At 40.6% G+C, this 23,274-nt stretch overlaps 1 long non-coding RNA gene across 8 annotated transcripts in view; it reads left to right on the top strand.

The window, feature by feature from the left end:
- Nucleotides 1-23,274, top strand: part of LOC138148776 (uncharacterized) — a 40,544-nt gene that overhangs the window by 16,234 nt on the left and 1,036 nt on the right. For 2 of the 8 annotated variants that reach the window (XR_011165157.1, XR_011165162.1), the window contains 5 exons: nt 8,147-8,270; nt 10,790-11,043; nt 12,337-12,475; nt 18,299-18,395; nt 19,106-19,722. This is a non-coding gene — a long non-coding RNA (uncharacterized lncRNA). The other 6 variants (XR_011165164.1, XR_011165160.1, XR_011165161.1 and 3 more) reach the window with 5 other exon arrangements.

Here is a 23,274-nt window from a genome sequence, read left to right as displayed (position 1 = left end):
GTAGAGGGGATTCCTGTTTAAACAGGAACCGGGCTACATAATCTATGATCGGCCTCACCGGGCTCAGCTATAAAGGGTAAGGGACGCATGCTTTTTCCTCTTAGCTGGGCAGTAGACATGACTGTTTACAACACTTGCACATGTGAGGATTCAGAAGCAACATTTCTTTGGCTAAGATGGAGAATTTCCAGGCCTCTGTTCTACTCTTGGCATTCTAAGGACCTCTGGGCCTTACCTTCTGCTCTATCGCTGCACCCTCCAGACTCCCCTGTTCTTCCATCTGACCTGTGATATACCCAGGTACTTCCTGGGTCTTGCCATTTACCCTGCAACTGAATTCTTTTTTTTTATTTAATTTTCAAATTTTTTTAACTGAATTCTTCTACATGTGTTCTCTCCTCCCAGTTACTGTGTGAGCTCCTTGAGAGCAGGGAATTTATTGCTTTTCTATTTATACTCCTTGGACTTAGCACAATGCTTGGCACATAGTAAGCACACAAATGCTTTTTCATTTGTTTCATTCATTTCATTTATTCATTCAAAGGTAATAAAGAGGTCCAAAATGTTATACAGATTCTTCTAAATGTGTGCCTTGATCACACAGAGGACCCAGTTGAGAGTAAGGATGCAGTGAAAATTTGCTCTATCCAGTCCTTCCCCACTGCTCAAGATGCAACTCAAAGTTTATGTCTTGTGGATGGTTGATCATTAGTCTATGGTGCAAAGTGTCTGAGTCTGTCAGGCTTTGTAATGTTTTAGGATGAATCTCAGGTCTTTGCATTCTGGGTCAGCTTCCAGGGAATTGCATCTACTTCTCAGAACTAATCCCAAGAAACTAGCCCTAGACCCCCTAGACGTTTACTTTTAAGATGTTCTAAACTTTCCCTAAACACTGAACCCCAGCTGGAGACCTTGAGACTCCTTATCTTCTTGGTGCCTGAGACTGTTTTGTCCCCTAAGTTTAGAGATCCACTATCTCCCTTCCCAAATTACCTGTTCCTCTTCTGCCATTGCTAATTGTCTGAGTCTGTCATCAGCTTCCCTGTCCCACCTTTCTCCAGTTGTCAAACACCCCAGCCCACAGGAGTGGGCTAAAAAATATTTAACGCAGTGGCTGGCACATAGTAGGTACTGTATAAATGCTTATTTCCTTTCCTTATTGAGGTGTTACTTTCTCCCTCTTCAGAGTTTTCAAAACTCTGAAGAGGGAGAAAGTAACATCCATGGAGGTGGTGGCAGCTGAGCTGAGCCTTGAAGAAAGATGAGGGGAAATAATGATAAACAAAACTGGAAAAGGAGGCCATACCAGATTGTGGAGGACCTTCAATGCCAGGCTGAAGACTTTTGTGTTTCATCATAGAGGCAATAGGGAGTCACTGATGGTTTTTGAGGTGGGGGTAGCATGATTGGTTCTGTATCCCAAGAAGATTATTTGCATGGGTGTGGAGGAGAGATTGGAGAGGGGACACATTGGAAACTAGGAGACCCACTAGGGAACTATTTCAGCGACAATGAGAGCCTGAACTAGGATGGTGGCTGTGCAAAAAAGACAAAATGGGATGGATGTGAGAGATAGCGTGTGACTCTTCTTGCTGATATTGTTGCCTCTGGCATGGTGAGCAGCCTCTAAATATGCAGAATTCACCACAAGAAGTTTGGCGGGCACCCCCCTCTCAAAGTGATACAGTACAAGAAGGGAAAAGGCTCCCCCACATATTTATGGAAAAAAGTCTCTGTGGAAAAAAAGCCAATACCACAAAGATTATATACTGAGGCTGAAACACATCCCGTGCAAGGCAAATCCAAGAGGATGTTAGTCATTAAGAGAAGTAAGGAGTCTGAGCCAGAAGGAGACAAAAAGAGAAGGGACCGAGAGATCCAATTCTAAGCTTCGTCCTTTTTTGTTTTCATAATAAAAATAATTAAAATGTCGATGTGGTGATATTTACATTCTTTGTCTCATATTTGCCATTTGAGGAGGGAAGAGGCTTGAGTAAACCAAGTCAAACTATATTAGAAAAGTTAATTGATGCTTAAAGATGCAGCTGAGTATTTAGCCTTCATCAGATACCGAATCAGGTTTGAACGTGTTTCACAAAGATGTGATCATTCAGCTCAAAGTCTTTTGGTCATTCAGAAATCCCAGTTGTGTTTTTTTTTTTCCTTTTTGGAGGGCAATTGGGGTTAAGTGACTTGCCCAAGGTCACATGGCTAGTTTTTGTGTTAAGTGTCTGAGGTCGGATTTGAACTCAGGTCCTCCTGACTCCAGAGCCAGTGCTCTATATACTGCACTACCTAACCACCCCCAGTTGTTTTGGGTTTTTTTTGGGGGGGGGAGGGGGGATTGCTGGAGGGCAGCAGGGTGGCCTCTAATGCAATTGTTAAAGTCAGTTACTCACTGCCTATATGCCCAGGCAAACTGGAGGTGGGGAAGAGGGACACAAAATAATAAAGATAGGGTTACCTTATCATCTAGTACTAATGTATTTGGCTCAACCCTATTACCATTAAGCAAATCTGTGGTAAATTCATCAACTTCAAGGGTGGCCCTTACTTAAAGTATCTTAATAATGTGGCTATTTCCCACATGTACTTAAGTCAAATAGTCCTCTCTACTTAATAATAGAACTACTTAATAATAGTCAGCAGCAGTCCGTCATTAAAGGGATGGTCTATTAATTGAAAGAACTGCTGATGGTGTTAATGTAATAAGTGGAGGTGGGAAGGGTACCTATTAAAAAAGATGACATAATAAGGAAGACTTGTGTGGAGTTTCCTGACCCCATAATAATATGGCTATCTATCTATCTGCATATATATGTATATATATATATTTATGCACACATATACATATATATGGAGAGAGTTATATTTATGTTGTCATACCCAAAGTAGGTTGTAAGCTCTACAAAGGCAGAAAATCGTATCTTTCCCCAGTGCCTAATGTAGTGGTTTTTACACAGTAGGTACTTAATAAATATTTGAATTTAAGAGGGAAGGGATAGAGGAAGGAAGATGTTGTGGGGCTACAATTAACAGTCTAATTTGGTCATGTTCAATTCTCTGTGAGCCCATTTAGGATTTTCTTGGCAAAGATACTGCAGTGTCTTGCCATTTCCTTCCCCAGCCTGTTTTACAGATGAGGAAACTGAGGCAAACAGGGTTAAGTGACTTGCCCAGGGTCACGCAGCTAGTAAGTGTCTGAGGCTGAATTTGAACTCATAATGATGAGTCTTCCTGATTCCAAGCCCAGTGCTCTATCTACTATACCACCTAGCTGCCAGATACAATTAACAAGACTTATTAGATGATTGAATTTGGAAGGACTAAGTTGTGAGGGAGAAGGAAGATTCCAGGATAATCCAGAGATCCTGAACTTGGGTAACTAAAAGTGTGGTAGTGTCCTAAACAAATTAGGGAAGTTTGAAGGTAGGGAAAGTTCCTGTGTTCAAATCAACAACAATTTATTAAGTACTTATTAAGTGTGAGGCACTGTGCTAAGCATTTGGGGTACAAAATCTGTCCCTGCTCTCAAGGAGGTCTTAATTTAATAGGGAATACAACTTCCAAAAAACTATGTTCAAACAAGAGATATATGAGATAAATTGGGGATAATTTCTTTTTTTCTTTTTTGGCTTTTGGAGGGCAATTGGGGTTGAGTAACTTGCCCAAGGTTACACGGCTAGTTTTTGTGTGTGGGTGTTAAGTGTCTGAGGCGGGAACTGAACTGGGGTCCTCCTGACTCTGGGGCCAGTGCTTTAATCACTGCGACAACTAGCCGCCCCAATTGGGGATAATTTCAAAGGGAAGACACTGAGGTTAGAGATGACCAGGAAAGCTTTTTGAAGAAGATGGAACTTGAGCTAAAACTTAAAAAAAAAATCCCAAGACGCCAGTAGACAGGAGAGAGAGAGAGAGAGAGAGAGAGAGAGAGAGAGAGAGTTCCAAGCATAAGGGACAACCAGTGAAAATTCCCGTTTGCGTATCACATTTGAGGAAGAGCAAAGAGGCCTCTTTCATTCTTATGAGTTCAAGATTAATTCGACATTTTTGTGAAGGATAGACTGGAAGAGACTTGGGATAGGGAGACAAATAGTACAGGCATGAGGTGATAAGAGTCTGCACCAGAATGGTGGGTGACAGTATCAGAGGAGAAAAGAGGTATTGTGAGGGTAGGAAGAGCGAGATTTGACAAGTCAAGTCAATAAGCATTTATTAAGCACCATGGGTCAGGCATAGTGCTAAGCACTGAACAACAGATTGAACATGTGGGGTTCAAGAGAGAGAAAAAATGAGGTGTCAAGGATGAGTCAAGGGAGCCTGAGTGAGTAGGAAGATGGTGGTGCCCTCAACAGTAATAGAGAAGCTGAAAAGAGGTGGGGGTTGAGGAGAAAGACAATGAGCTGCCAAACCAATGGCCAGATTTTGCCATTTCTATTTTCCCAATATCACTTGCACTTGACACCTTTTTCCTCTTCACCAGACTCCATCTTAACTCACTCTTCCTTCACTTCTTTGTTGGATTATTTATTTTTGTGGTCCTACTTCAGATGTTACAAAGGTAGAAATGGCAGAAGCTGGTAACTGATTGGATATTAGAGGTGATAATGAAGTGTTAAGGATGACTCCTAGGTTGAGCATGACATTGTGAGCCTGGGTGACTGAGGATGGTGGTCAGAAACAGGGGAGGATTTTGGGGGAAAGATAACGAGTTCAGTTTTGAACACATTCAAATATTTATGAAGCGCTTCTAAGGTACAGGATGATTTGAGGGATAGAAACAAGAAAATCCCTTTGTTCCTTCTCATTCTTTACAATCTTTGTGTCATCCCATACATCTTCTTTAAAGGGTGTATTAAAGGTCTTTTAAAGATGATTTGAAAGACCAACCAGTAAGACCCTAGAACCGTCCATTTTTAAAGCCTCCCTCTTCCCTCCTAAGAGGCCCATCTCCTTTACCAATCCTAATACATCTTTGATCATGGCATTTATGCTGTTTCTCACAAACAATTCATTGTTGGTGATATGTTATGTCCTATTTACCCCCACCATGAGTCTCTCCAGTCTCTTTCTCAGGACACTAACAACTCCAATTCTTCTGCCCCATGATTTGCAAGTCATGTTGCATCACCAGGAGAAACCATGATTTGTGGTAGTGAACAGCTGGAATCATTGAAAATACCACATGTCTTGCAAAATGCAACCCAGTCCCTTCTTTTCCTCCTATTCAATTCTTGTTCCATCTTACTGAGCCTCTGTAGTGCCTGTCCAAGGCTTATGTCCCGATAAGCCAACTCTATCAACTGGATATACCATAACATGCCTTAATCTGGGAAAGATGCATTCTTGGTCTTCTTTGTTTTCCCAGGGTTGATCACTGGGCTGATCTCTTCTCAGTAATCATGAATCTCTTTAAGGGGGTCCTTTAGTATGGGGGGACTCGATGCAATCAACACAATGTCATCCACAAATTGGAACATCTGGAGAACTTCATCGTCTACAATAAATCCCCCTTTTTCCTTGGACTTTGTGCCAGACGGTCTCCATGATGCTAGTGAACACATTTGGTTAGCATATGTCTCCCTGTTTGATGCCTCCCTTAATGTTGATATATATTGAATAAAGTTATCTCTATGGCTACATCTATCATAAAGGCTTACGTGAGTTTAACATATGAATGGGAGACACCATACTTAAGGAGAGTCCATAAGGCTAAGTTTTGTTTTACTTTTTTAGTTTTTGTAATCAGCAAACAATAGACACATTGGGAACTAATTTTCTCCAAACCTCTCAATCAATCATTTAAGTGGGATAAAGTAGCCTACTACAGGTATTTGTCTCTAATAACCTATCTGTTCCTGTTTCATGCCTTCATTAAAATGATATACATACATACATATTGTATGTGTGCATGAGTGTGTGTGTGTGTGTAGCTAAGTGGTACAGTGGATAGAGGGCTAGACCTGGAATCAAGAAGACCTGAGTTAAAATCTTGTCTCAGATACTTACTAGCTATGTGACCCTGGGCAAGTCACTTAACCTCAATTTCCTCTTCTGTAAAATGAGGATAACATTAGCACCTACCTCCTGGACAGGTCATGAGGATTAAATAAGACAACATTTCCATACAACTGATAGCTATTCTTATTACCTGTGTGACTTTGAGCAAGTCTTTTAACTTCTCTGGGATTCAATTTTACTGTCTATCAAATGAAAAATTAGACTAAATGAGCTATAAATGTATAATTCTATAAAGTCAAAGAAATGTTTTTATGTCCTCAGTGTAGCTATCAATCCTCTCAGCATATTTTCCCCTACCCCCATTTCACCCATGATTGTTAATGATTCCTCTGACCCCCCCCCCCCAATAGCTCTCTTATTGTCATGATTACCTGGGATCTTATATGCTTGCTTATACTAAGGTGTTATTGACTAATGGGATTCATTTTTAAAACCCTTTGAGCATTCACATGAACTGAGGTTGATTAAAGGAGGCCCCTGATCAATTTGCTGAGCTGCCTAACCAAGCCAGTAAGTTTATAGGTTGATAAGACTTTAGGGCATCTGAAAGGAAGATTCCCCTGGAGGGTATGGACATCCTTGTTGGTTCTTTGTTTAGAGGACACAGATAACTACTCAGTGGGGTTTTTTTTCCTCTCTAAAAAATAATTTATTTGTATAAGACTTAGCTACTCTGGTCAGTACAATGATCCACAATAATTCCAAAAGATTCATGATGAAAAATACTATCTACCTCTAGAGAGAGAACTGATGAACTCTGAGTGCAAAAAGAAGCATATTTTAAAACTTTTTGCAACATGACTAATATTGAAATGTTTTTTGCATGACTTCACCTATATAATAAGTATCATATTGTTTGCTTTCAAAATGGGTGGGGGAAGGCCTGGAGGGAGGAGGATAATTTGGAATTCAAAATTTTAAAAAGAAAAATAATTTATTAGGAAAAATGCAATTACTGCACTATATCACTTCCAAAAAGTTTTAGAAGCAAATAATAAAGTTGGGCTTAGAACCTGTGACTGGGAGCTGAGATACATGATTTCTATTGCTGATTCTACTCCCAACTTTCCCTTAGGTGATTGACCCAAAGTCACACATCCTTTTCCTAACTGTACTAAGGTTCTGATAAAAATCTTTCCTTTGTTCACCATTAAAAGATTGGCTGAGTTTGCAAAGTGCTTTGATTTCATTGGATTTGGATCCAATGTAAATATGGGATGATGAAGCTTGATATAGTAGAACAAAGGAGATAACTGAGTTCAAATATCACTTCTGACCCTAGCTATAAGAATGAATGAAAAAAAAAACATTAAGGGCTTACCATGCACAAAGCACTGAGCTAACAGGGAAAAATATGATACTTCCTACTCTCATTGGGCTTGCAAGTTAGTAGTGGGAGACCACACATGAAGGAGGGCTAAGTCAGATGGCAAGGCCTCATAGTCCTGAGGCAAGACAGATGAAAATGCATCTTTGCTGTCATTTCCATCAATAAAACCGTATCTGTTTCTGATGTTGAACCATTTGATGGTGCCAAAGGCTTTGGTGGTGAGAACTTTGAAAATTTTAATTTAAAAAAATGTTTTATTGCTGTGTTTTGTTTTTACATTACAAACATTTCCAGATCACCCCAACTCTGTGAGAGGTCCCTTATAACAATCAAACAAAGCTAACAGTATAGTGACCTCATCTGAATGTGCATACAACATTCCATATCTGTGACACCCTCCTCCAACCTCTTTATTAAAAAATGTAATGAACATAAATCTATCTCTCCCCTTCGTGTCCCCAACCCATTGGGAAAAAAAGAAAAGGAAAAACAAATTCCTTGTAACAAATATGCATGGTTTAGCAAAACAAATTCTCTCATTGTCTATATACATATACGTGTGTGTGTGCGCATATGGATTCAGCGTACAGAATGGCATCACATATGTATGTGTGGGGGTGTAGAATGACCCTTGTGTGTGTGCATGTGCGCATGTGCACACATGTAGCTAAGTCCCTCAATAGATAGAACATTGGTCTGGAGTCAGGAAGACTTGAGTTTAAATCCAGCCTCAGACACTTACTAGCTGTGTGACCCTGGGCAAGTCACTTAACCTCTGTTTGCCTTAATCCACAGAGAAGGAAATGACAAACTTCTTCAGTATCTTTGCCAAGAAAACCCCAGGGACAATACTGGTGTGCTATGATCCATGGGGTCACAAAGAGTCAGCTATAACTGGACAACTGAATGACAGCAATGTGTATGTATATGTATATAGCTATGAGTCTCTCTCTCTATGTAAATATATATATATGTGTGTGTGTGTGTCTGTATATGTATGTATATATGTGTGTATGTATTTCATTCATACTCTGAGTATGTACCTCTGTTAAAAGGTAGATAGTAGGTTTCACCTTCGGTCTTCTGGAATTACAGATGGTCATTGTATTGATCATAGACCTTAGACCTTTCAAAGCTGCTTCTCTTTTCCAAGTCGTTTTTTAAATTGTTCTGGTTCTGCTCATTTCATCCTTCATCAGTTTGCAAAAGTTTTCAAAATTGTTCATTTTTTGTCATATTGATGTTAAAGGATAAATTGTTCTTCTGGTTGTCCTCACTTCACTCTCAATCAGTACATATAAATCTTTCAATGTGTCTTTGAAGTCAGTTATTTCCTCCTTTCTTAATAGCACAGTAATTAATATTCCATCACATTTACGTATCACCCCTTATTCAGTCATTCCTTAGTTAATGAATATTCCTTTCGTTTCCAGGGCATTTTTTTGCTCCCACCAAAAGAACTACCATAAATATTTTTGCACATATAAAACTGGTTTCTGATAACTAGATCTGCCCCTGACATGATTGCTTAGTTGCTTGGGGCACAAGAGGATGGACTCAGTCAGAGGAATTACCTTTCTACATTGGTAGATAAAAAAGAGTGACAAACCATTCTCAGTCCTTTTTCTTTTTCTCCTTTCTCTGTCCAAAGGACAGAACAGAACCCATCCATCAGTTAGTCAGTAAGCTTTGTTAGTCAATAAGCAGTGTCAGGCACTGTGCTAAGCACTGAGGATACAAAGAAAGGTTAAAAGACAGGGCTGACCTGGGCTTAGAGTAGGGGTAAAAAGATGTGGGAGGAGAAAATGGGGGAAACCTGTACCTGCACAAAGTCTTATCCTGTAGGAGTTATTAGTAGCCATGTTGGGGCATAAGCACATTCACACACAGCTTTAAGGTCACACACAGGTCAGAGACCAGACCTGATAGTTGACTTTCCAGCCTAAGATATGACAGCAGCTGGGGAAATTAAGGAACTTGTGCAAAAGCATATGGCAGAAGCAGATAGGTGCTTGCCTTTGTGACTCAAGAGGAAAGTTGATGGCTAATGTTCCCATACACCAGTGTCCTTTTGTAGAGGAGGGAAAATGTGGACCCCCTAGGCAGCATGACCTTATGATCTAGCCATCTAGTCAGAAAAGGAAGATTGCTAATGCAACAGAAGCCTTGGGGGTTACCTCAAAAGTGACCTTAAGTTAGTTTGAATTTCATACTTTATAGAAAGAGAAAGAGACTTCTTGGAAAAAGGAAAGGATTACTAGCACAGTGCCTGCAACTAGAAGAGCAACAAAGGTTAAAACCAAAACTTGGGGAAGAAAAGAATCTAGATCTCATCACTCTTCGCCCATTATCTGCCTGGTGCCTGATTTGTCACCATTAGACATCCATTTCATTGCACAGAGACCATTTTCCCTTGTTAAGATGTGTGTTTCTCAGAGCCTTCTCACCCCAAGAAAGTGTACACACTATTGGAAGAGGGTTGCCCCTCAAGCATCCCCAACGTATATAATATTGTCTTTGGGAGCAGGGAATGAACACTTATGAAGTACCTATGACGTATCAGGCACTGTACTAAGCACTCTACAGATATTATCTCATTTGAGGAGAAAGTCAGAATCTCAACCATTTTTTACAAGTCTGGGAGAGACTATGTGGAAAAGAAAGGGATTTCCCTAGAATACCAAAAAGTAACTCTAAGACCAGTTCTTTCTGAGAGAAACTACTGTGGGTGTAGTTGTTGTTTTCTGTATCTGTAAATGATTTGCTTCTTCATTTTCTGTGTGGTGAAATAAAAGCTGTCCTCTATCCATATGCATTTGTTACCCTGAGTGTTTGTATAGTATCTAGGGACCCCATTAACTACATTTGGGGGAACCTAGGTGCTATCTATTCATGAGCTATAGCTGGAGATTTTCCTAAAGTAAAAAGTAAGGCAGTGAGTAAGAAAAAAAAAGTAATTTTTTAGGAATAGCCACAAAGTTACCCTGATGAGATCAGATCCAGTCTGTGTGATCCTAGAGTCTTAGATTGGGGAGGAAGCTCTGGGTAATGGGTAACACACATCTTAACAGGGGATGATGTTGTCTATGCAAAGAAATAAATGTCTAATGGAAGCATTTCAGATTGTGAGAAGATAAGGGAAGTTTTCATGTAACTGGGAGTGAAGTGCTTCCTGCTTCTCAAATCACTACCTAAGTATATTTTTCCTTTCTCCTCCATTTCTGGATAGAATAGTCTTTTCTAGCCTTGACTGGAGAAGTGCTGCTTGAGGGAAATTCTTATAGAACCATGTCTTTAAAACAGTGAAAACAGGGCTCCCATGATCTATGCAGCTGTGAGAGATGTGGACATTCACATATTCTCTTTCTAATCTCTTCAAACTCAGGCCAACTCAGAATTTTGAACTCTGTCTCTTCTGACTTCTCTCATCTAATTCAGATCATTACTCTCCTGGACTCTATGGGAAAGTGACCAGCTGTTTACATGAGTCCTGCCTCTCAAAATGCTTGGTCCTCTGACCCTGCCTCAGCTCCTGGTCATGGGTCCAGATATGCTTACATCCTGTGATCATTTGCAGCAAGATATGGGAAGATTTCTTGGGTTCCCAGAACACATGAGGGATTAGACATTAACTTCTGTTCCAGAATGGATTGTCACAACAAAACTCTGTTAAACAATACCTCAACTGAAAGGTAGCATGTACAACAGCTTTTTTTTGGAGGGGGAGGGTTGCAGTTCTGTCCTAACTATGCCTTTTCTAGTAGATATCCTTTTTATTAAAGGTAATTGATGTTAACTTTTTTAATGTTATTGAAGAACTTACTGTTCAAAATCATATCAGGGAAATAATCACTGGTTAGATGATATTGAGGAGATACAACTGGTCAATTGATATTGAGATGGTAACCAGCTGATTGATATTTCAGGAAGGTACACTATATGGGGGCTTTATGACAACCATCATAGAGAAAGATGCCCTCAGCTCTTTAGGGCTACCCTTAGAACTCTGGGGAAGATCAATAGCCTTCCATTGAAAGTGGGAATTGGGATAGTGACACCTGCAAGCTCCACATGGGCTACATATTGCCTTATCTTGTGTCTGTGTGTGTGTGTGTGTGTGTGTGTGTGTGTGTGTGTGTGTGTGTATCTCCCCCAGTAGAATATAAGCTCCTTGTGGGCAGGGACTGTCTCATTTTTGTCTTTGTATTCACATTGCCTGGCACATAAGAGTGCTTAATAAATGCTTTTAGACTGAAAAAAAAAAACACCACCACTCCATAGATCCCATCATGCCATGGATAAAACAAGGATTCCAAGGAAAATCCCTGATGGGCTGACTTCTTTATCATAACAAGATTACCCTCATCCTGCAACCCCCACATCAATATGAATTTATCTTTGTCTCTCCAAATTCCAACAAGGTTACCCAGTTCCCACTATAAAGGAGTCATTTGTGTGCCCTGACCAACAAGTCATAACAGGTCAGAATATATCTTGCTGAGCTCCCCAGTTGTTTGGGTGGTTAATCATTCATTCAGTCTCTGAAACAAGACTCAGAGAGATATACCACCATGGGAGAAGGGGCAGATGGGAAGGGATCCTCTTGGTTTATTCTTAGAGTCTTCACCCAGATAGATACCCCTGACAAGTTTACCCTCAGATGGACCCATGTGTCGCAGAGAAGGAGCAGCTATGTCAAAGTCTTACATTGGTTCAATTCAAGGACCCAGCCCCAAGGTTGTTACAGGATCATAGATCTAGTGTCAAAAGGAGACTCAGAGTCATCTAGTCTAGTTCTCTCATTTTTCCAAGTTAAGAAACTGAGGCCCAGAATGGTAAAGTGGTTTTCCCAAGGTCACAAAGGTTATAAGTAATGTAGTGTTAGGATTTGAACCCAGATCCCCTGAGTCTGAGTCCAGACAGGACATTTTCTGCTATACCATGCTACATCTGTGTTTTCTGAATTTTTAATTTTTTTTACTTAGATAATTGCAAATTTTTGAAGTGGAGAGTTTAATTAGCCTGAGGCAGCCAGATGGCACAGTCCATAGAGCACTTGTCCTGAAGTCAGGAAGACCTGAGTTCAAAGATGACCTTAGTCACTTTCTAACTGTGTGGCCCTGGGTAAGTCATTCAACCTATCTCAACCTTAGTTTCTTCATATGTAAAATGGAAATAATAAGAGGGTTGTTATGAGGATCAAATGAGGTAATATTTGTAAAGCACTTTGTAAACCTTAAAACACTCTGTAAGGGTTATTGCTATTGCTGTTGTTATTATTAGTCTAATCCTATCCTTTCACAGATGAAGCACCTGAAGTCTAGACAGTGGATATGACTTATTTGGGATCACCCAGCTTGGAAGTGGCAGAGTCAGGATGCACATTCAGGTCTTCAGCACCAAGACAGGGGCCCTTTCCTCTATCCACACTGTTGCCCGGATGTAAAGGGGCATTAGATTGCTTGGGCCGATGAATGAGGGGCTCCAGTAACTAGAGTAGAGAAGGGAGGGGAGACCTGGTCAAGAATAAAGCCCTACACAGCTTGTGTGACTTCCCAGAGCCCTCTGTGCCCTCTCTTCACTCCTCCTTGTAACTGGCCCTCCTAACTGGATTCTCCTCTCCCAGCCCCCACACATGACCCTTCCCTCCTCTCTGTAAGCTCTTTATGCCTGCTCCCCAGGGTCCTGCCCTGAAGATAAATGGAGTTAGTAAATGTGATAGGCACAGATTTTTATCTAATCGGATTCCTCAGCACAAGACAAAGTGCAGTGTGTTGAACTGGGATATGTAATTAATTATCTCCCAAGCATGTAGCCCCTGGCAGCCTGGCCTGGGGTTGGCTTTGGCATTTTGGATGTACAGTGTGAGAAGTAGAGGAGCTTTGGGAATCGTATATTGCAGGACCCTTGGACTGCAACCAGAATGGGAACTATAAATGGAAGGTACCTCTTTCTAGGGCTTGGAAAAAGGACAAGATCCTGGTCTGTTAGAGACCTTGGTGGCTAGCAATTTGTCATTTCTCTCACCCTGGAAAATTTGGGGAAGGGTGGGGGTGTGAGGGGTGTCACTAAAGGGTTCCCTTATTCATATAAGATATAATTGATTGCTGTGTTTTCCTTGGAATCCATCAGAAGTCCTCTGAGTGCTGGCTGTGCTGCTCACTAAACATAAGACTTCGGGAAAATCAATTTCCCTGAGCTTTGGTTTCCTCATCTGTAAAATGGGGGTGATATTAATGGCTATGCCTATCTTAGAGGGTTCTCATGAAGACCAAATGAGATAGTGGATGGAAAACAGTTTGTAACTATAAAGTACTATATACATGTAAACCAGTATTTTAAATTGAATAGATTTCTTCTATTTTTTTAATTAACAAGCATTTATTTTCTCCCCCTCCAACTCTTTTCACTGAAAAAAAGAAAGAAAAATAAATCCCTTGTAACCAACATGCATAGTGAAATAAAATAAATCCCCACATTGGTCATGTCCAAAACCTATGTTTCATTCTTCATCTTAATGAGAGTTTTTAAGTCCTTTGAAACGGTTTGTTGTTATTGTATAAATTGTTTTTGTGGTTCTGCTCACTTTACTCTGTATCTGTTCATACAAGTTGGATTAAATTCCATAAGTGCTTAAAAATGTCCTAACTTTGATTATTCTCCTTCCTGGAAGTGATCGCTGGCTTAGATAGTACAAAACAGCAAATAATTCAATGGGGCTATTTTCTCATTGCTTCTCAGTCCCAGAGATACAGTAAAGATAAAAAAAAATACAGAATGATGGGGAACTGGTGGGGTTCTATGGAGATAAAAGCAGGTGATTTCCTAACCTTATGCTATTTTGATAATTGTTTTTTAAATGGCCCTTAAAGTCTAACTAAATAGACAGACACATGAAAAGATAAATAATGACATTAGGTCACAAGACAAGAAGTGTCCAGAGATTGTATATGATAAATTCCAAATAGGTGGTAGAGGAAATAAAAACTGCTAAGGTTTTGAAATCTTATTTTTCTCACAGTGTCAAATAAATTGTAAGTACTCACTACATTTTTTAGGTTAAATAGAACTGAATGCTTATGATAATTACATTTCCAACACCTTTGGTGTATTCAATCCAGTTTAAACCAATTCAAACCAGCCCAAACCAATTCAGTCTAATCAAATCCAATTCAAACTGGTCAAGAACCGGGTTCTAGTCTAAACCAATTCAATCCAGTTCAAAATGGTAGGAAATGGTTCAAACCAAAGCCAGTTGAAAGCAGTTCAAACACACTCTCAAGGAGTGCATAGTCTAAATACTAGCTACACACAAAATTTAGACAGGGTAAATTAGAAATAGTTAATAAAGGGAAGTCTCTAGCCTTTGGGGATAGGTAAGTCTTCTTGCCAAAGTGGGATTTTGGTTGTGACTTAAGGAAGCCAGGGAAGCTGAAAGGTTGCGATGAGGAAGGAGAGTATTTCAGACATGAAGCAGAACCAGCGAAAATGCATGGAGTCAGGAGATGGAGTGGCTTATATGAGAAACAGCAAGGAGGCCAGTGTAACTAGATCAAACTGTACCTGGAGAGTTGAGGAGGTAGTAAGGTGTAAGAAGACTGGAAAGGTAGTAAGGGACCGGGTTATGAATGACTTCGGATGCCAGACAAAGAATTTTGTTTGCTACTGGACATAATGGGGAATCAACAGAGTTAATTGAATTGTATGGGGGTGGGGTAGTAACTTGGTCAGATTTTTTTAGAAAGACCAGTTTGACTGCTAAATGGAGGATGAACTACAGTGGGAAGAGACCTGAGGCAGGAAGACCAGCAGAAGACTATTTTAATAGTCCAAGTGAGAAGTAATGAGGTCTTGGACCAGGGTGATGGCAATGTCAGAGGAGAAGGGCGACATACGTGAGAGATGTTGCAAAAGTAAAATCAACCGGACTTGGCCATAGATAGGATGAGTGGGGAAGGGTCAGAGATAGTGGAGACCTGAGAACGACACCAAAGTTGTGAGCCTCCAAAGTTATAGGAAAGATAGGAAGAGGGGAGGACTTGGAATGGGACAGAGTGAGATAGAGTGTATATAATCATATATAGAACAAGTAAGTATATGCAGAATAATTACAAAATTAACACAAGATTGTTAAATGCAAAGTAACCAGGAAGGAAAAGCACCAGTAGTTGGGGTAGGGATGGGGAGAATTAGGAAAGGTTTCTTAGGGAAGTTAGTGCTTGAACTATGTCTTAAAAGAAGTTTGGAGTTCTACAAGGTGAACTTGAAGAGGGAGTATTTTTCAGGCATAAGGGAAGGCCAAAATCAAGGCACAGAGACTGGAGATGGCTTGTGTAAAGAAGGCCATTTGGGCTGGATCACAGAAAAGGGGAAATCTGAAATAATATGGCTTTTAAAAATATTCCAGGGTCTTGTTTTGACATGCAATTGAAGCCAAACAAATGTTTATAGTTCATCCTAGAGGCAAAAGGGTCAGACCTCTACTTAAGGGAAAATGACTTTGGCAGCTCTGGAGAGGACCGATTGGAGTGGGGAGATCTTTGAGGCAGGAAATCAATTAGGAGGCCATTGTAACAGTTCAGGTAAAAGTCAAAGATAGCCTGAATTAGAATGGCTTCTGGGTAAGTAGTGAGAAAGGGACAGATGAGAGAGATGCTGAATAGACATTCTACAAGTCACCACACAGAAATAGCAAAATCTGGCAATAGATTAGCTATATGGGGTAAAGGAGAGTGAAGAACCAAGGATGAGATCAGGCTTTCCAATCTGATGCATGTAGTAGAATTGTCCTTGGCAAAGAGAAAGGCTTCCTCATTATCAATTAACAGAATAAATAAGGATAGAATTGGGGTATGATATGAAGGGGATAGAACCCTGAACTTGGAGTCAGGAAGACCTGAGTTTAAATCCTGCCTGACACTTACTAGCTGTTGATTCTAGGCAAGTCACTTAACCTATCTCAGACTCAGTTTCCTCATCTGTGAAATGGAGATAACACCTACCTTCCAGGATTGTTGTGGGCATCAGTGAAATATTATATATAAAATGTTTTGTAAACTTTAAATCACTACATAAATGCTAGCTTTTGCTATAATCAAATCTTCATTTTATGTCTGTCCTATTTCTTGAGTCCTACTCAGAACATCTGATTGTAAGAGGCAAGAGAAGGTAATGGTGTAGGGCAAGGGAAGTCCATCCCCATACTTCCCCATAACTATTTGAGCTCCAAACTCATAAACTCTTCCCTCTCTTGCTCCATTCTGTTCTGAGGTTCAGGTCTCTCACCTAGGACTGGAAAGTTACTGTGTCTGATCTTGTCCATAGGCATTGGAGCCAGCAGAGGGAATGTTCAGCCAGGGCATACAGGGCTCCTCCCAGAGAAGAGATCCTTTGTAGTCAGCTGGACCCTCTGGCCAGCAGAGGTGCAAAGAGAAACCACACTGCTGACCCCACCAGGAGGGAATTTACTTAAAGCTCCTCTGTCCAGATGTTGACCAACCAGATGCTATTCACCCAAACAGTATCTCCATCCAGGTGGAATTCCAAGAAGGAAGAAGTTACATTAGAAGCCAAAGGGAATATTGGTGTGGGGTGTCCTCAGAACCAGAACTTGACCTTTCTCCCTGCTATGGAGAAGATTCTCTTGCCCTATTTTCTTTTAAAAAAAATATTTTGGATAAAAAAGTTCATTTTTTACTTTTTTTCACTTCCCCCAATGAAAAAAATAAAACTCTTGTAATAAATATGCATAGTCAAGCAAAACATGTAACTACATTGGCTGTCATTATACATGTATGTATATATACATATATGTACACATGACATGGCCAATATATGTCATATACCCACACATATATAACTACTTTGGCTATATTTATATGACATATATATGTGACATGGCCTATATATCATATACACACTATTTATTTTTGCATATGTCTGTACGACATAGTTTATATATATACTATACACATGACATAGACAATATATAATATGCACACATGCATATATACATATAAAATTCTATACTTCAAATCCATCACCGCTCTGTCAGGAGGTAGGTATCGTGCTATGTATCAGTCCTCTGGAATCATGGTTGTTCATTGCATTGATCAGAGTTCTGAAGTGTTTCAATGTTGTTTATCTTTATAATGCTGTTGTTATATAAATTGTTCTCTTGGATTTCTCCATTTCACTCTGCATCAGTTCATGCAAGTCTTCCCAGGATTCTCTGAAACCATCTCCGTCATCACTTCTTATGGCACAATAATATACTGTTATTTATATATCATATTCTGTTCAGTCATTCCCCAGTTGATAGATATACCCACTTACTTTTCATTCATTACCACAAAAAGAGCCTCCATTGGGGCGACCAGGTGATGCAGTGAATAGAGCACTGGCCCTGGAGTCAGGAGGACCTGAGTTCAAATCCAGTCTCGAACACTTAACACTTGCTGGTCGTATGACCCTGGGCAAGTCACTTAACCCCAATTGCCCTGCCTTCCCACCTCCAAAAAGCAAAAAAAAAAAAAAAAAAGGGGAGACTCCATAAATATTTCTGTACTATGGGTCACTTCCCCTTTTTCTGAACTCTCAGATATATAGGCCTAGTCATGGTATCACTGGGTCAAAGGATATGCAGCTTCATGCCTTGAAGACTGTGTCCATGTGGAAGACTTCACAGCTTGAGCTCCAGTATGACTGACGCCAGAACTATGGCTCAGAACCTGGGCCTCAACAGGCAACAGGAAATTTGATAGCATTTCTGAGTTTCCAGGGAGATGGTTTATTAGAACAAGATCATTCCTAGGTGTGGAGCCTGTGCATGGATCCTTGAGCTTTTGTGCTTTTCTTTGCCTCTGCCTCTCCCAGGTGCCTAGCCCAGTCCTTTATATACTTTGATTTGGGGGAGGCTGTGTAGACATGTGATTTTGTTGTTTTTAGGGAACTCTTGATAAGAAAACTCCTACCAGCACAGATTGGTACCTGCTCTGCAACTTACAGATTTAGAGAGTTGGCCGGGGGAGCAGGATAACAAAAGGTAAAGTGACTCATAGATGGTCATAAATTGAGAATGTGTGAGAGGTAAACCTGAGCTTAATTCTACTTGACTCCAAGACCACTTCTCTGTTTACTAACACTAAGTTGCATCTCCCCTTATCTATAGTAGGCATTTAATAAATGCTTGTTTAATCGAATCAGATGTGTCAGTATACATGAGTATTTAATTTCCTTTGCTGCTGATCTTGTTGGCTTGTGAAAGTCAGGGATTTATTTTTGAAAGATTTGAGATGGTCATCCAAAGATTGGATGGTCATACCTCGCAGGAGGCCTCATCTTGTTCTATTTGCTCTTGTTTGGCCTACCCATTTCATTTGCATGGCAAGACCCAGAGGATCTTGGGGGAACAGAGTGAAGTGGTGGTATCTCAATCACATGGAATCTTTTACAGTTTTTTAGAAGTTGGCCTCTGAAATTGTGCAGAATTTAGGTGGGCAGTTGGGAATTTATGGAAATTAAAGGATACTTTCTAACCCTAAATCAAATATGGGCTTGGGAAAATGACATGAGCCTTACTTGCAGTAGGAAGTGAACTCAAAAGATACACTTAATATACCTGAGGTCATTATTTTAGCTTTTGTTAGGGAGGGCCCTTAGCTAGTTGTGGTGATGCTTAGCAGTTTGTTAAAAGAAATATCAGCCTGTCTTCGTCAAGGAGTGGGTTTGTAACCATTACGTTTTGTTGAACAGGAGCCCAGATAGCCCTAAAGAGACAAAGTCCAGAAGCTTGTAGCAGAGAGACACTCAGCAACAACATAGCCACAAAGGATGCCCAGAAGATGAAGCAGCATGATGTTGCCCTGTGGCATCAGAGGTATTAATCCTTTTGCACATGTATGACTTGATTAGAAATGTTCACTACTTATGTGCTCTCTAGGCATATTTTCTGTCCATATTGCTTCCTCCCATGTGCCTCTTTATGTATATTCCCTAGCTACATGTATGTCCTGGACACATTTAGTCTCTCTTTATGGGCCCCTCACACATAATCTCCATGCATACCTTTTCTTTCCATCATAGTCTATGCATTTGTCTGAGAGGGTAAATGGAGTGCTTAGGGAGACTTGGCACCTCAGGTGTGAGGGCTTGTTGAGCCCTTTACAGGGCTGCTTATCTACCTTTCACCCAACTCTTGCCTGTGACTCCAAGAAGCTGTAGCATGCACAGTAGCCATACTCTCATAAAACCATCTGTGGTCTTAAACCAGGTTGAGGGTAATAGACATCAAACTTGTCGGTGAGTTAGGGGGATGTCTTCCACAAGCATGTGGAGACTTCCCCTGGTGGAATGAGTACATGAGAACAATCTGTTCCAGTGGCCACGAAGGTGGCTGAAGCAGGCACTATAAAGCACTTGGAGCTTGGTCAGACCCTAACGACACCGAGGTCATCCACTGCATCCTGGCCATCACCAGTCATCCTGACTTTTGTCCTACTACTAGACTTTGATGACTCAGGAAGAGAAAGTAAGGCTGAAGACTTTGTGTGACTCTACCTCACTTAAATCCAATATACACACCAGTCTAGACATCACCTGTGATGTCATTGATTCTCTTCAAAAATGAAGGACAAACAACATTTTGTCTGAGAATGTGCACCAGGTTTAATTCATACCTTGCCATTGCATTAAGTACCAGTGATTTGACCCAATTGTGTCCTCAGACAGCTGAGTGGTGTATTGGAGAAAGCCCCAGATTTAGAGTCAGGAAAACCTGAATTCCAATCTTGCCTCATACACTTACTAGCTATGTGACCCTGGGCAAGTTATTTGACCTACCTCAATTCCCTAGGAGATAATAATTACACTTATCTCACAGAGCTGTTGTAAGAATCAAATGAGATAATAAAAGTGAAGAGTTTTGCAAACTTTAAAGTACTGTTGAAATTTTAGCTAGTTAGTATGATGTTACTGGGGGCTCAGAAGCTATGGCTTTGAGATGTTAACCCATAGTGCTTTGAACTTTGAATAACTTTTCTGAAGGGCCCACTTGTGTGAGACTGAGCTCCCAAGCGCTACACATGTGTGTCTGTATGTATAACTATGTATCATGATGTCATATATGCATGTATCAGTGTGTACTTGTACATATCAGTTTGTATTTGGGATATGAGTGAGCGAGTGTATGCCAAACTCTGTCTGTGACTATGTCAAGTCTATATGATTCCATGAATGTTTATGTGTATATAAGGGTAAGCAGATGTCACTGTGACTGTATTTTGCGGTTCAGGGTGTGTGTATTTGCGTGCCAATCTATGAGGATCAGTGAGTGTTTTCCTGCGTGTGCATATGTATGTGTATATATTTATATATGTGTGCCCACATGTTTTCATTAAAGTGGAAATCATCTTACTTTGATACATTAACCGATTCATGACTTCACCCGTATGGGTACTCCCCCTACCAAGGCAAATTGTAGTCATTCTCTTGGCGTCCTCTCATCTTGTCTGATTCCTGTCTGTGTCTTTCCATTCAAACTCCATAAAGAATAAATTCATCGAACTAGAAGTCTTCCTCTTTGTTTTGTGCTAATAAAAAAAATAAGTGAACATTTACCTCTAGGGTATGACCATGACACTAGGGATATAAATCTGTGATCTCTCAACCCGGTAAAGACACCCAAGCTGGGCACTAGAACAGCAGGTTCTGCTCCAGGGATGAAAGGCTGAGTAAGCATTGCAATATCTCCATGGGCTCTGCAGATCCTTAGGCTGGAATGCTGTGGAGAGAGGAATCTTAGTCCCATTCACCTGAAACGTTCAAGAGTATTTTTTATGTCGCCCAACTTTGAACCCACCTCCAAGATCTCAAACCTCCCCTCATTCCCTGCCCTGTAACCATTGCCACTGTAATCAAGCAGGTGTTTGGCTTGAAGGTCTAAGTTAAGTAAGGGAGGGCCTCTAAAGAAGCTCCAATGATATTGAGTGACTCTGAACATAGCAGGAGCCCTGAGGGGCTGGGCAGAGCCTGCCATCAATCTCATCCTTCATGGTCCAAGCCCAGGGCTATACATGAGAGAACTTGTAGTTAAAACCAGAGATGTGTACGGCTGAATAGAAGAATCCATTCCTCCTATTAGGTACCTTTCCTTCTCTACCTCCTTAGCTATCCCATGACTCACTCCTCTCCCTGTCAGTCCCTGTCTTTTATTCATTTATTATCAGCCACTTATATATACAACACTGTGCTAGGCATGAGGGTGGGAGGACATGTAAACATAAATAAAATCTGCCCCTTGTCCTCATCAATGAAGCAACCCTCAAGAAGTTTGCATTCTAATGGGGAGACAAAATGTTCATATCTATAATCCTATGTGAAGCGGACACAAGGTAACCTGAAGCAGCATGCACTCTCAGTTGAGGGTACTGGAAAAGACTTCCTGTAGAAGGTGGTGCTTTAACTGAATCTTGAAGAAAACCATGGAAGTGAGGAGGAAAGGTATTCTAGGCATGTGGAACAGCCAGTACCAAGGTCCAGAGATAGGAGATGGAGGGCTTGGCGTGAGTAACATCTAATAATAATACTATCTATGCCAAAGGATATTGAGAGGATCAAATGAGATAACATATGTACAATGCTTTGTAAACCTTAAAGTGCTACATAAATGCTAGCTATTACTACTATTAGCAGCATTTACCAGAGAGTATACAACACACACAAATAAGCTATCACTAAAGAAAACTATGTAATAATTGTATTACCTGGTGAAAGAGATGGTTTCTCTTCCCACTGAGAGGATTTGTGCCAAATGAATTTGAGCCGATCTGAAAGGAATCCAGAGTGGTGAGTGAGGAAACAGACATAGTGATGACAGGAAACAACTCTGTTCCTTAGAATCCTTGGCCTGAAGGTAAATGGCAAAAAGACACCTAAGTCACATCCACACCCACACAGAAACAGAAAGAGATGCAAAGAGATGGAAATGGAGAGAGAGATGGAGAGAGACAAAAAGAGATAAGGGACAGAGCAAGGAGACAGAGAGAGAGAGACAGAGAGAGAGACAGAGAGACAGAGAGAGAGAGACAGAGAGAGAGAGACAGAGACAGAGACAGAGAAAGACAGAGAGATTAAGTACTAAGCAGAAGAAGCCAAACCTACTTGAGCCAAGGTTTCCAGGACTGAGGGGGGCAGGGGAATTAGTCATTAGGCCAGTGCCTGAGTCTACCAGAACTAGGATCTATGAGAGCCATGCTGAGTGGGCTGTGCAATGAACTGTTGGACAATGATTGGGAAGAGAGGAAGGGAATAAGCATTTATATAGTACCTACTATGTGTCAGGCACTGTGCTAAGCAATTTTTACAAGTATTATTTCATTTGGCCCTCACAATGACCCTGCAAGGTAGATGCTATTATTATATCCTTTTTATAGTCAAGGAAACAGAGGTTAAGTGACTTGCCCAGAGTCACACAGCTAGCAAGTATCTGAGGTCACATTTGAACTCAGGTCTTCCTGACTCTAGGCCCATGGTTCTATCTACTGCATTACCTAATTGCCTAGACCTTACAGGGACTTCCTTACTGTTGTGAGAGTTTGTCCCTTGCTACTAGACTTAAGTCTGGAATCCATTTACATCCTTGTCTGTTCTGTAATAAATATTTATGTTTATACCCAGAGTATTTGCAGATTGCCTTGTCCAGGGCATTCCCATCCTATGTCTTTGCTCATACCATTCCCTATGATTCCCTTGAATCACCCTTGCTTCCATCTTTAGCTATTGAAATGCTACCAATCCTTCAAGCTTTAGCTCAAATACCATCTCTTCCATGGAACTTCCTTTGATCCCCACAGTCCAAAGTGATCTTGCTTTCCCCAGATCTTGGGGCCAAGGAATATTTTTTCAATTTTTTAATTTATATCCTT

Source organism: Petaurus breviceps, unplaced genomic scaffold (assembly GCF_028583685.1).
Source record: "Petaurus breviceps papuanus isolate PSGF00001 unplaced genomic scaffold, PetGlider_PUasm1.0 90842, whole genome shotgun sequence".
In the NCBI taxonomy this organism is placed as follows: domain Eukaryota; kingdom Metazoa; phylum Chordata; class Mammalia; order Diprotodontia; family Petauridae; genus Petaurus; species Petaurus breviceps.
Note: the sequence above shows the minus strand (reverse complement) of the source record. Positions and strands in the feature narration are given on the sequence as shown.